Source organism: Ailuropoda melanoleuca, chromosome 15 (genome assembly GCF_002007445.2).
Source record: "Ailuropoda melanoleuca isolate Jingjing chromosome 15, ASM200744v2, whole genome shotgun sequence".
NCBI classification, from domain to species: domain Eukaryota; kingdom Metazoa; phylum Chordata; class Mammalia; order Carnivora; family Ursidae; genus Ailuropoda; species Ailuropoda melanoleuca.
In genome coordinates this window covers 41,200,604-41,210,374 of record NC_048232.1, presented here as the reverse complement: position 1 = coordinate 41,210,374, position 9,771 = coordinate 41,200,604, and the positions used below count along the sequence as shown (strand labels likewise).

Here is a 9,771-nt window from a genome sequence, read left to right as displayed (position 1 = left end):
TAGGAAGTCTATTTCACCTTCAAGGACTCCAAACTGAAAAAACAATTTCTAGTGGTGATTTCATTATAGCAGTTATAATCCAATTCTGTTATGATGAAACTATTTGAAAAAACCACAAACAATTTTAAGACGGGATTTTGTCTATATATGTTATCTCAGGTACTCTTAAAAACACATTCAACTAAAGACTGCTTATACTGTTTGCTAAGGGGGAAAAAAAGGGCTTTTCATTAAAAAAAAACCAAATTATTTTCGTCTGGGACAGAGGGCAAGCAAGATGGCGGCGCCCATGGAGCTGTTCTCCTGGTTGGGGGTGGGGCTACCTTCAGTGGACCTGGACAGCCTGGCGATGCTGACCTATGTCAGATTTACTGGTGGCCCACTCAAGATGCACAAGATCACCAACCCCTGGCAGAACCCTTCAGGGACTCTGCCTGTCCTTTGGCCCATTCCTGTAGAGATCATCTCGGTACCACACAAGACCATCACCCACCTTCTAAAAGAGAAGTACAACGCCGATTATGATCTGTCAGCCTGGCAACGGGCAGAAGGGGCAGACACCTTGGCCTTCACATCTCTGCTGGAGGAGAAGCTGCTCTGGGTGCTGATACACACTTTTGGGTAGACACCAAGAACTAGGTGGACGTGACCCGGAAGTAGTATGCAGCGGCTCTGCCGTCTCCCCTCACCTTCTCCCTTCTGGCCGGATGCCGCTGCTGTGTCGGGAGCACAGGCCTGAGAACAAGGAAGAACTGGAGAAGGAGCTGTACCAAGAGGCTCAAGAATGCCGGACCCCCTGTCTCAGCAGCTAGGCTCTCAGAAATTCTTTTTTGGAGAAGCCCCAGCCTCCCTGGACACCTTTGTCTTTGGCTACTTGGCCCTGCTGCCCAATGGGAAGGAAGCTGCAGGCGCACCTCCGAGGGTCGCACAACCTCTGTGCCTACTGCACACACATCCTCAGCCTCTGCTTCCCCTGAGACGGGCCTGAAGTGCCATCTCCACGCCAGACACCAGTGGGCCCAGAGACTGAGGGGGAACCATACCAGCACAGAAACCAGATCCTACCCATGCTGGTGGCACTGACAGCCATGGTGGGCTAGCCTGGCTCGGTAGCCTTGTCTCTCTCCAGGAGATAACCTTGCTCAAGCCCCAGGCACGCGGTCCCTGGGCATGGCTGAGGATGATGAAGAGGAATGATTTGTCCTCATGCTCCCAGGACTGATCTTTCTGCTATCATACATTCCAGAGGCCCCTATGTTTCCCTGTTGTTGTTACGGCTGGAAATGGGGTGCCACTCCCAGAGTAAACCTGTCCACACTGAAAAACAAAGCAAAATAAAACACAATTTTCATGAAGCGTGTGTACGTGTATATGGATGTGTACGTGTGTTTCGATGTTATAATAGCTCTGTTAATTTCTTGACCCATAATGACTTCAGTTCCTAAAATAGGAAATCTAAGGTCGACCTTACAGAAAATAATAAAATGTATACATTAGCCCTTTGTCCTTGTCTTTCTCTTCCTCATCTCTTCAACCTTTTCTTTTCTTAACTGAACTTGCCTCCAGTAACTTCATGTGAATGTTTTAAGGACTGTGGCAGAAAATCCAGAAGAATGAAACCAGATTATATTGTTCATCAATTGATAGGTTATCCTTTTCAGAGAGACATTACTTTTTGTTGTTGTTTAAAACAAAAGAGAGTTGTAAATGGGTAAAATCTAGAAAGAACATGACATAATGGGACATTTCGCTTACCACTGGAGGAAGATTTTTTGCTATTTCAGTGGAGCAGCCTTCATAGGTCTTTTCTAAAAGGATGAACTGGATTCCTTAGAGTTTTTGCTTCAGACGACAAGATGGCAACAGTGCATTGCAAGGATTCTCAGAAATTGCAGATTGTATCTTTCTCATATCCCTGCATACTTCCCACAACTAATGCATTGTTTGGCAGGAGGTGATGAAAAGCGCAGGGCTCTGGCAGCTAATAAATAGTTCTGATTTCGGAAGTATTTCCATAAATGTTCATGAGTTCTCCATATTCACCTTATCAGGGTAGACAAGGCCCTGCCCTATGTGACCTAGTCTCCATTCTGGGTGCCTTCTTAAACGGTTAAAGATGTAATAGGAACAGAGAACCGTTATTTAGAATTATTTACATGTCAACTATTTTTGCTCTTAAAACACAAAAACAGAATGCCATGAAATTTACATTTGATCCTTTTTATTGTTAACCTGGTGCTACATGTAAGTTTGAATTAAAACGGTTAATGTGTGGGAATCACTTAGTTCCAGGCACTAGTGAAGACCTCTAAAAGAATCTGAACAAGACTGAATTATTACTATTATCTAAAAGATACTTTGATCACATACTACAGATCATAGAGCACTCATGTTGTCGTTGGTGAACATAGTGTTTTTGAAGTTTTTTTCCAGTGTTTTCCACTTTTAAAATTAGGTGGTAGTGGGACACCTGGGTGGATCAGTCGGTTAAGTGTCTGACTCTTGATTTCCGCCCAGGTCATGATCTCAGGGTTGTGAGATCGAGATCGAGCCCTGTGATTGGGCTTTGCACTGGGCATGGAGCCTGCTTAAGATTCTCTCTCTCTCCCCCCTCTTCTCTTTCTTTCCCTCTTTAAAAGAATAAAATAAAATAAAATAAAATAAAATAAAATAAAATAAAATTAAAAAGTTGGTAACATTTAAAAAATCAGGGCATTACAAAGCTTGGATGTTTTGGCTGCTGGATCGACTTTTTCATGTGGCACAATCATCAGGCACCAACGTGGGCTAGTCTCCCCTTCACCACACTCCTCCCCTTGCCCTATTGTCCCTCACACAGAAGCAGGCCATCAGTAGCTATTTAGGTAACATTTGTGCTGTAGTCTGTTTTCATAACTGGCCGCTTTTCTTTTTCTTCTTTTTCTTCCTCAATGTTTCCCTGTAGGCATTTCAGTTTGAATATCTATCAAAGAGTGCAATATTTGCAAATTGAGAGAGACCTCACAGTGTTGTTATATCACTTTTTTGCCTTTCCCCTCTTGCTTCTGCCACCGGATGATTATTACTACCAACCCGTGTCCTTCTTTAGACAACATGGTCTAACTGAAGGCTTTACCTTGGCAACACATCCCTCCTGGGAAGAGAGCGTGTGGCCTCTGTGTCCAGTAAACTGACAGAATTTTCTGGGCTTAGTCATTGCTGCAAATATAATTTCTACTAGTGAGTGGAACAGACATGAGGCTGTTTCGTAGAACCTGGGAGCTTTCACACTTGTTCCCAGCCCATCCCCCGAAATAACCCCTCCACTTTATAATTACATTTACATTCATGAAATTCAGTAAGTAAAAGTTGAAATTCCTTTTAGCAAGAATTATATGGCTGTGTACTCTGAACAGTTCCAAACAAACAAACAAAAAAAAGACTTAGGCAATGCAGAAGGAACCGGTTGTCTAGTGTTCTGTAACTGAAAATAATTAGGTATTTTAATGTTTCCTTTTTAACTCCTTACTGGGTTAGCGCTTAGAAAGACTATGGTAAATTATATCCACTCTAACTTTTATAAATCAGCTTACCTTTTCCTATTCTTTTTTGGGGACTAAGATTTACCAATCAGAATTGAGAATGACAAGCTTGGCCCTCAACACTTTGTGGAGTACTTCAATATTTAATTCCCGAAGTTACTCTAAGTTTTTTTTATTATTATTATTGTTGTTTGTCCTCAGAAAGGCTTCATTCTTCTAAGTAGCAATTGGTTGGAATATTGGAATGTGACTTCATTCTTCTAAGTAGCAATTGGTTGGAATATTGGAGATCTGAATGTATTCAGAAAATATTCCAAAAATATGTCTGTAATTAATTGAGTGACTGATTGCACATCAATGAGTTATAAAGAGAAACCAAACTTCTAGGTTTGTTCTTCCACTGCTCTTCAAATTTGATTTCTGGAACCCTTCCCTCCTCATCCCTCCCCAAGATGAAATACTGTCTAGCTTTTCCACTGCTCTTGGATAATAAATGAATAGTCCTACATTTTGGCATTTAAAATGACTCAGTCTCTAATCCTATGACTACTAGTCCAGTGCACTGTAAGAATCATTTTAATCCAATTTAAAGCTTTCTATGTAGACTTTAGTTGGGCATGGGCACTGCTGTTTTTACCTCCTTTTCCTCACTTACCTTCTTCCCTCTGGCTGCTGTTTCTGACCCTTGTAAGGTTGGCTCAAGGGATAGAGAAGATGAGAGGAAGAGCTTCGACAAGACCTTGGTGGTCTAGGAAGGCAGATGCTCCAAGCTGATTCTTTCTCTTGGTCAAGGCTATCGCTGGCTCCTCAGTTATCCTTCACCAGCGACATCTGACGGCCACCACCTTGACATCGCCAGTTGTCTGATTAACGCTGCCCCCTTGGAGGGCTTCTGGGCACCTACTCCTCTGTTAGGGTCACATCATCCCTCCAGATCATCACTTGCTTATTGAGTAAGATCCCCTCTAAGGCAACCCCAGGCTGGCTCCGTTTTACATGGTCCACATCTGAGCTCCAGAAACACTCACCTTTCCCTACCATCACTGGAAGTGAAGTTTGTTCTATTACAGTCCTCCTTACTCGGTGATCAGACACGGTGGTGCGGCCGCAGCCATAGCCTTTAGGCTTCCTGTTCTTTGTGGGTGTCAGATCCCGGTCCTTATGTTTCCAAACTCCAGGGGTGTGCCTGTAAGTCCCCTGGGACATCCCCTTGAAGTCCCTGTTGTGTGTGTTGGAGTACAATCCAACAATCTTTTTTCAAAGAAATTCCCTCCCCACCTCTTCCAGCCCAACAGAAGGAATTGGTGCTGGCCAACTTGGGTTCTCCCCATTGAGGGACAATCCAACTTGGGTTCTCTCCCACATGGGTGGCCTAGTAACTCATATTTTAATACAGGGTACTTAGAACGAGTCGCCTTATTCTTGGACTTTGGTACTTCCAACAAAACTGAAACAGAATGGCCCCAATTTTATCATCTAGTTACGTAGTTGAACCTCTTGGCTTAGTCTCAGTGGTATGCTGGAGCTGGTTGTGAACCATGGCCATAATTAAAATTTAAATGATAGAAACCTACCATTAAATAAATTAGATATTTTTTAAAAGGTAACAAAGATTCAAAGATCTTCATTTTCTAATTATTTCACTTCATCTTGTTATCTCTGCTTTTGAGATTATTTGCCTATTGTTTCCGTATGGTAAAAATAACACAGGATAGCGTGACACTGCACATTTCTTCCCAACTCTGCATTTGGTGATGTGAGAAATCGGCTATGGCGGGAGTATTTACACCAAGGAAATTGGCAAATGTAACTAATCAGGCGCCTCCCCTCTCCCCCATCTTGTCCTTAAACATTTACCAATATACTCTGCTTAGGATACACTCTGCAAAGGATACACTGCTTAGGATACACTCTGCAAAGATGTTAAAAACCAGCAAGACAGCAGGTGCAGTCCAAGCTAAGGCAGCTGATATCAATATAAAAGGGCTACTTTGTAAGTGCCAACACTTCCCTGGATCAATAGATTCGGCATGTTCAAACAAAGCGTGCATCTCTCTCTCCAATGCTCGCAGTTCTTGGGAGATCAAATTGGTTCCTCTTCACAGGTATCCACCCTTCATACATTTTCAAGTAAAGGGCTGAGATTAGACAAAGAAGGTCCTGCAGCTGCACACTCCTTGGCAGCCCACACCATAAATGCTTTTGCAAAAATGCCTCACCCAATGTTTTAAGCTGTTCTGGGCTACATTTAATAGATGATGAAAATAATGACTTTTAAATATGCCACTGCACAATTAGGCCACTAAAGCAACTGAGACACTTTGAGAAGCTTGAACTTAGGAAATAAGACAAAAATGCCTGCAGGGAAAAAAGCAAAATATCTACAGGAAAAAGATAGAGCTTGGAGGTCAAAATTTGCATCTACATAGTCAAATTGAATAAATGTGAACGACATCATAAAAGAAACAACCTCTCATTTCTCATTCAATAGTATACTTTTGAGCATTAAATACTTTCTTCATTTCGTTTTGCTCCAGCAGACTCAGGGAAAGGCTAAGGACACCACTGTTTCTCAGAAGGCGGGAGAGGGTGGGTAATGCTCATTCTCTGAAAGTGGAATCCTTTTCATAAATTTTAGAAGGAACTTGTTGACATGAGAGTTGTTGACTTTAAAGAAAATAACATGAAAGCAAGATTATGAGACCTACAGAACAGGATTGTTGCTGAATGGAAGGACCTCCTTTATGAACCTGACCTCTTCCTGCCTGACACTGTTCTGAGCTCCCACACGTTGATATCCAAAGCTAGAAATACCTCTTCCACCCGTTCTATGAGGAATATTTCCCAGCATGTACACATGTGACCATATTGCTTCTGGCCACCCTCCCTTCAGATTGGTTGTCCCCTTCCAAAGGACTGGGTGTTAAATATCACCTTTGAATACCACCTTTCAAAAATCACCTTTGGATAGCACTTTATATCCAACAACGGACATCCAGGTCCACCGTTTCAGATAAGCTTCACAGTCACTCTGTCAAGTGGGAAAGACAAGTGTTATTGGATCTTCTTTACTTTATTTTACTTTTTCTTTAATCTCCATCCCTTATTTCCCCCATCCCCCCCCACCTCCCTTCCGGTAACCCTCAGTTTGTTCTCTACAGTTAAGAGTTTGTTTTTTGTTTTCTCTCTGTCTCTTTTTTTCTTTTGCTGGCTTGTTTTGTTTCTCAAATTCCACATATGAGTGGGATCATATGGTATTTGTCTTTCTCTGACTGACTTATTTCGCTTAGCATTATAATCTCTAGCTCTATCCATGTTGCTGCAAATAGCAAGATTTTATTTTTTTGTGGTGGAATAATATTTCATATATATGTGTATATATGAAGTATATGTGTGTGTGTGTGTGTGTGTGTGTAGACCACATCTTTTTTTAACCATTCATCCATAGATGGACACTTGGGCTGCTTCCATACTTTGGCTATTGCAAATAAAGCTGCAATACACATAGGGGTAGATGTATCTCTTTGAATTGTGTTTTATTGGCTCCTCTTTAAAAATGAATTGACCCAGCTCTCTGGGCCAATAGCTGATAGAACAGCACAGAGAAGCTGATGCTCCTATCTCCTGACTCTGGGTCCAGCAAAGTCTAATAGAAAGAGGATGCATTAGTTTTCTATGCTGTGTAACAAATTCCCACAAACTTCAGCTTAAACCAACACTCATTTGTTGTCTCAGAGTTTCTATAGGTCGGAATTCCTGACATGACAAATCTGGATTCTCTGTTTCCTGTTGCAAGGCTGAGGTAAAGTTATGGGCCATGCTGTGGTTCTTTTCTAGAGCTCAAGATCCTCTTCCGAGCTCATTCAGATGGTTGACAGAATTCAGTCACCTGAGGTTGTAAGGCTCAGGTCTCTGTTTCTTCCCAGATGTTGCCCACGGCTCACTCTCAAGCAACTAGACACTGGCCTCAGTGCTTCACTAGGCGGCCCGCTCACAACATGGTAGCTTCTTGTTCAAAGTCAGCAGGTAGGTCTTCCTGACTTCTGCCAAGAGTCTCCAACACCAGAATGTGATCATTGGCATGACTGCACCATCCTAGTCACATGTTCCATCCACCCTTGCGGAGGGGATTATACAGAATGTGGAACATCAGAGGAGTGGGAATCTCGGGGGCCATCTTGGAATTCTGCCAACCACCAGGCAGGAATCTCTGACGCACGAAGAGAACATCAACTTTTAACTCTGCATTTGCTGACTTAATGACTAACCTACTTTGAGCCTCGTGTTCCTCAAAATTAGCGCAATCCTGCTCAGAGAATCACTGTGAGAGAAAGAAGTGCCAGCATCTGGACAGTGTTTGACATACGAATCTCATTCAGTGAATACTTTCTTCTGCTCTTGCCACTGCGTGCCAATGCACGTACTATGGCATGCGGGAACGCCAGGTTAGCTCAGTATTTCTTACGTTATAATAGCTACAAAGCAGCATGTTGCAAACTATGACATTTGACTTTGTGCATGGTCAATGGAACACAGAAAGTCGAAAAAGATGACTAGCTCATCTTCCTTATCCCATCCTCATGAGGATCTCGTCTGTTAGATGCTTCTCGTCTTATCTCATTAACCCTAAAAACACTGTGCAGTAGTATCACTATCCCCATTTAACAGGCTAGGAAACTGAGGCCCAAAGCACACTGTAAGTAAGAGACAGAGTCCATGACTGGGGATCTCAGCCTGCAACAGGGTATCCCACGAAAGAGGCACTAAGAAACCAAGACATGAGTGTGTGTGTGTGTGTGTGTGTGTGTGTCTGATTCATCAGGAAGGAATGCAAAGAATTTCCCCTCCCCTCAGGGAGAAGGCTGGGCCCCTTTACCCTCAACAGAGAGTGCACAGATTTTAAAATGTTGCAAAGGGCCATCAATTCCTATTGTGAGAGAAGAGGAGCTGAAAGAATATTTTGTGAATAAGGACTCCAGAGACGGGAATTAAGGACTGGAATTACCAATCATGGTCTGTCTCTGCCACTCTTTAGTGCTGTTTTTAAGGTTCAAAATAATCCTTTTGCTGTCATTGATGTAATGTTATTATTTCCATATCTTTTAAAACCTTCAAATATGGAACAAGATCAGCAACACAATTCTTTAACTCTCAGCTAAAGAAACACAAGAAAACGAAAACAAAACCAAACCAAACCTTGCCGAACATACGTTCCTACCCAGAGGATGATTATTTCTAATGGAAAAGATCTACTCATTTAGGAAGATTACTCCAAAGCCCTCAAAAAGGAGAGGAGGCTTAATAATTGGCAAGGCGGACTTTATGCTGGAAAAATAATTCTTACTTTTAGTTTAAAGATTTTCTGAGGGGTGCCTGGGTGGCACAGCAGTTAAGCGTCTGCCTTCGGCTCAGGGCGTGATCCCGGCGTCCTGGGTNCCCACATCAGGTTCCTCCGCTATGAGCCTGCTTCTTCCTCTCCCACTCCCCCTGCTTGTGTTCCCTCTCTTGCTGGCTGTCTCTCTCTCTCTGTCAAATAAATAAAAAAAAGCTTAAAGATTTTCTGGAAAGGGGGTNCTCCGCTAGGAGCCTGCTTCTTCCTCTCCCACTTCCCCTGCTTGTGTTCCCTCTCTTGCTGGCTGTCTCTCTCTCTGTCAAATAAATAAAAAAAATCTTAAAGATTTTCTGGAAAGGGGGGCTATGAACACAGCAGTAGTAAAAGGGATGCAGGTAACACTGATGACATGGCCATTCACACTTAAGAAAATGAAAGAAGGGGAACATGAACTACAAATGTTTTGTTTGAAATAAAAGCTACATCTTTCTAGGAATGAGGTCTCTGTAAAAAGAAAAAGTGTTCAAAAGTGTTCAAAAAGATGTCAAAGTGCAGAATAAGAGATGGAAGTCTTTGAAGCTGAAGGCATCAGAGAAAACTATTTGGAGCTAGATTATTACCATTTCTTCTTCATTTCACCAACCGATATAAAGTCAGAAAGAGCTTTTCAGCAGCTGGCTCACTTAAATTTTATTTACAGAGGATTTAGCTCTGAAGAATAAGGAATATGTTTGATCTAAAAAATTTTTCAAAAAAAATAAAAAGATTTGCATAGGCTGAAATGAGCACTTTCTAATAAGATGAAGGTTATAGTCCTTCGCTTGGGTACAAATATCTAACTCTGTAGGTATGAGACAGAGGTCACGTACATAATAATATGCTGTAGGCAGAGATAGTATTGACTACCTTTTTCCATTT

At 42.2% G+C, this 9,771-nt stretch overlaps 1 pseudogene; it reads left to right on the top strand.

Annotated features, from left to right (window-relative positions):
* Positions 1–277: 277 nt before the first annotated feature.
* On the top strand, positions 278–1,197 carry LOC100481864 (annotated as a pseudogene).
* Positions 1,198–9,771: the final 8,574 nt, after the last annotated feature.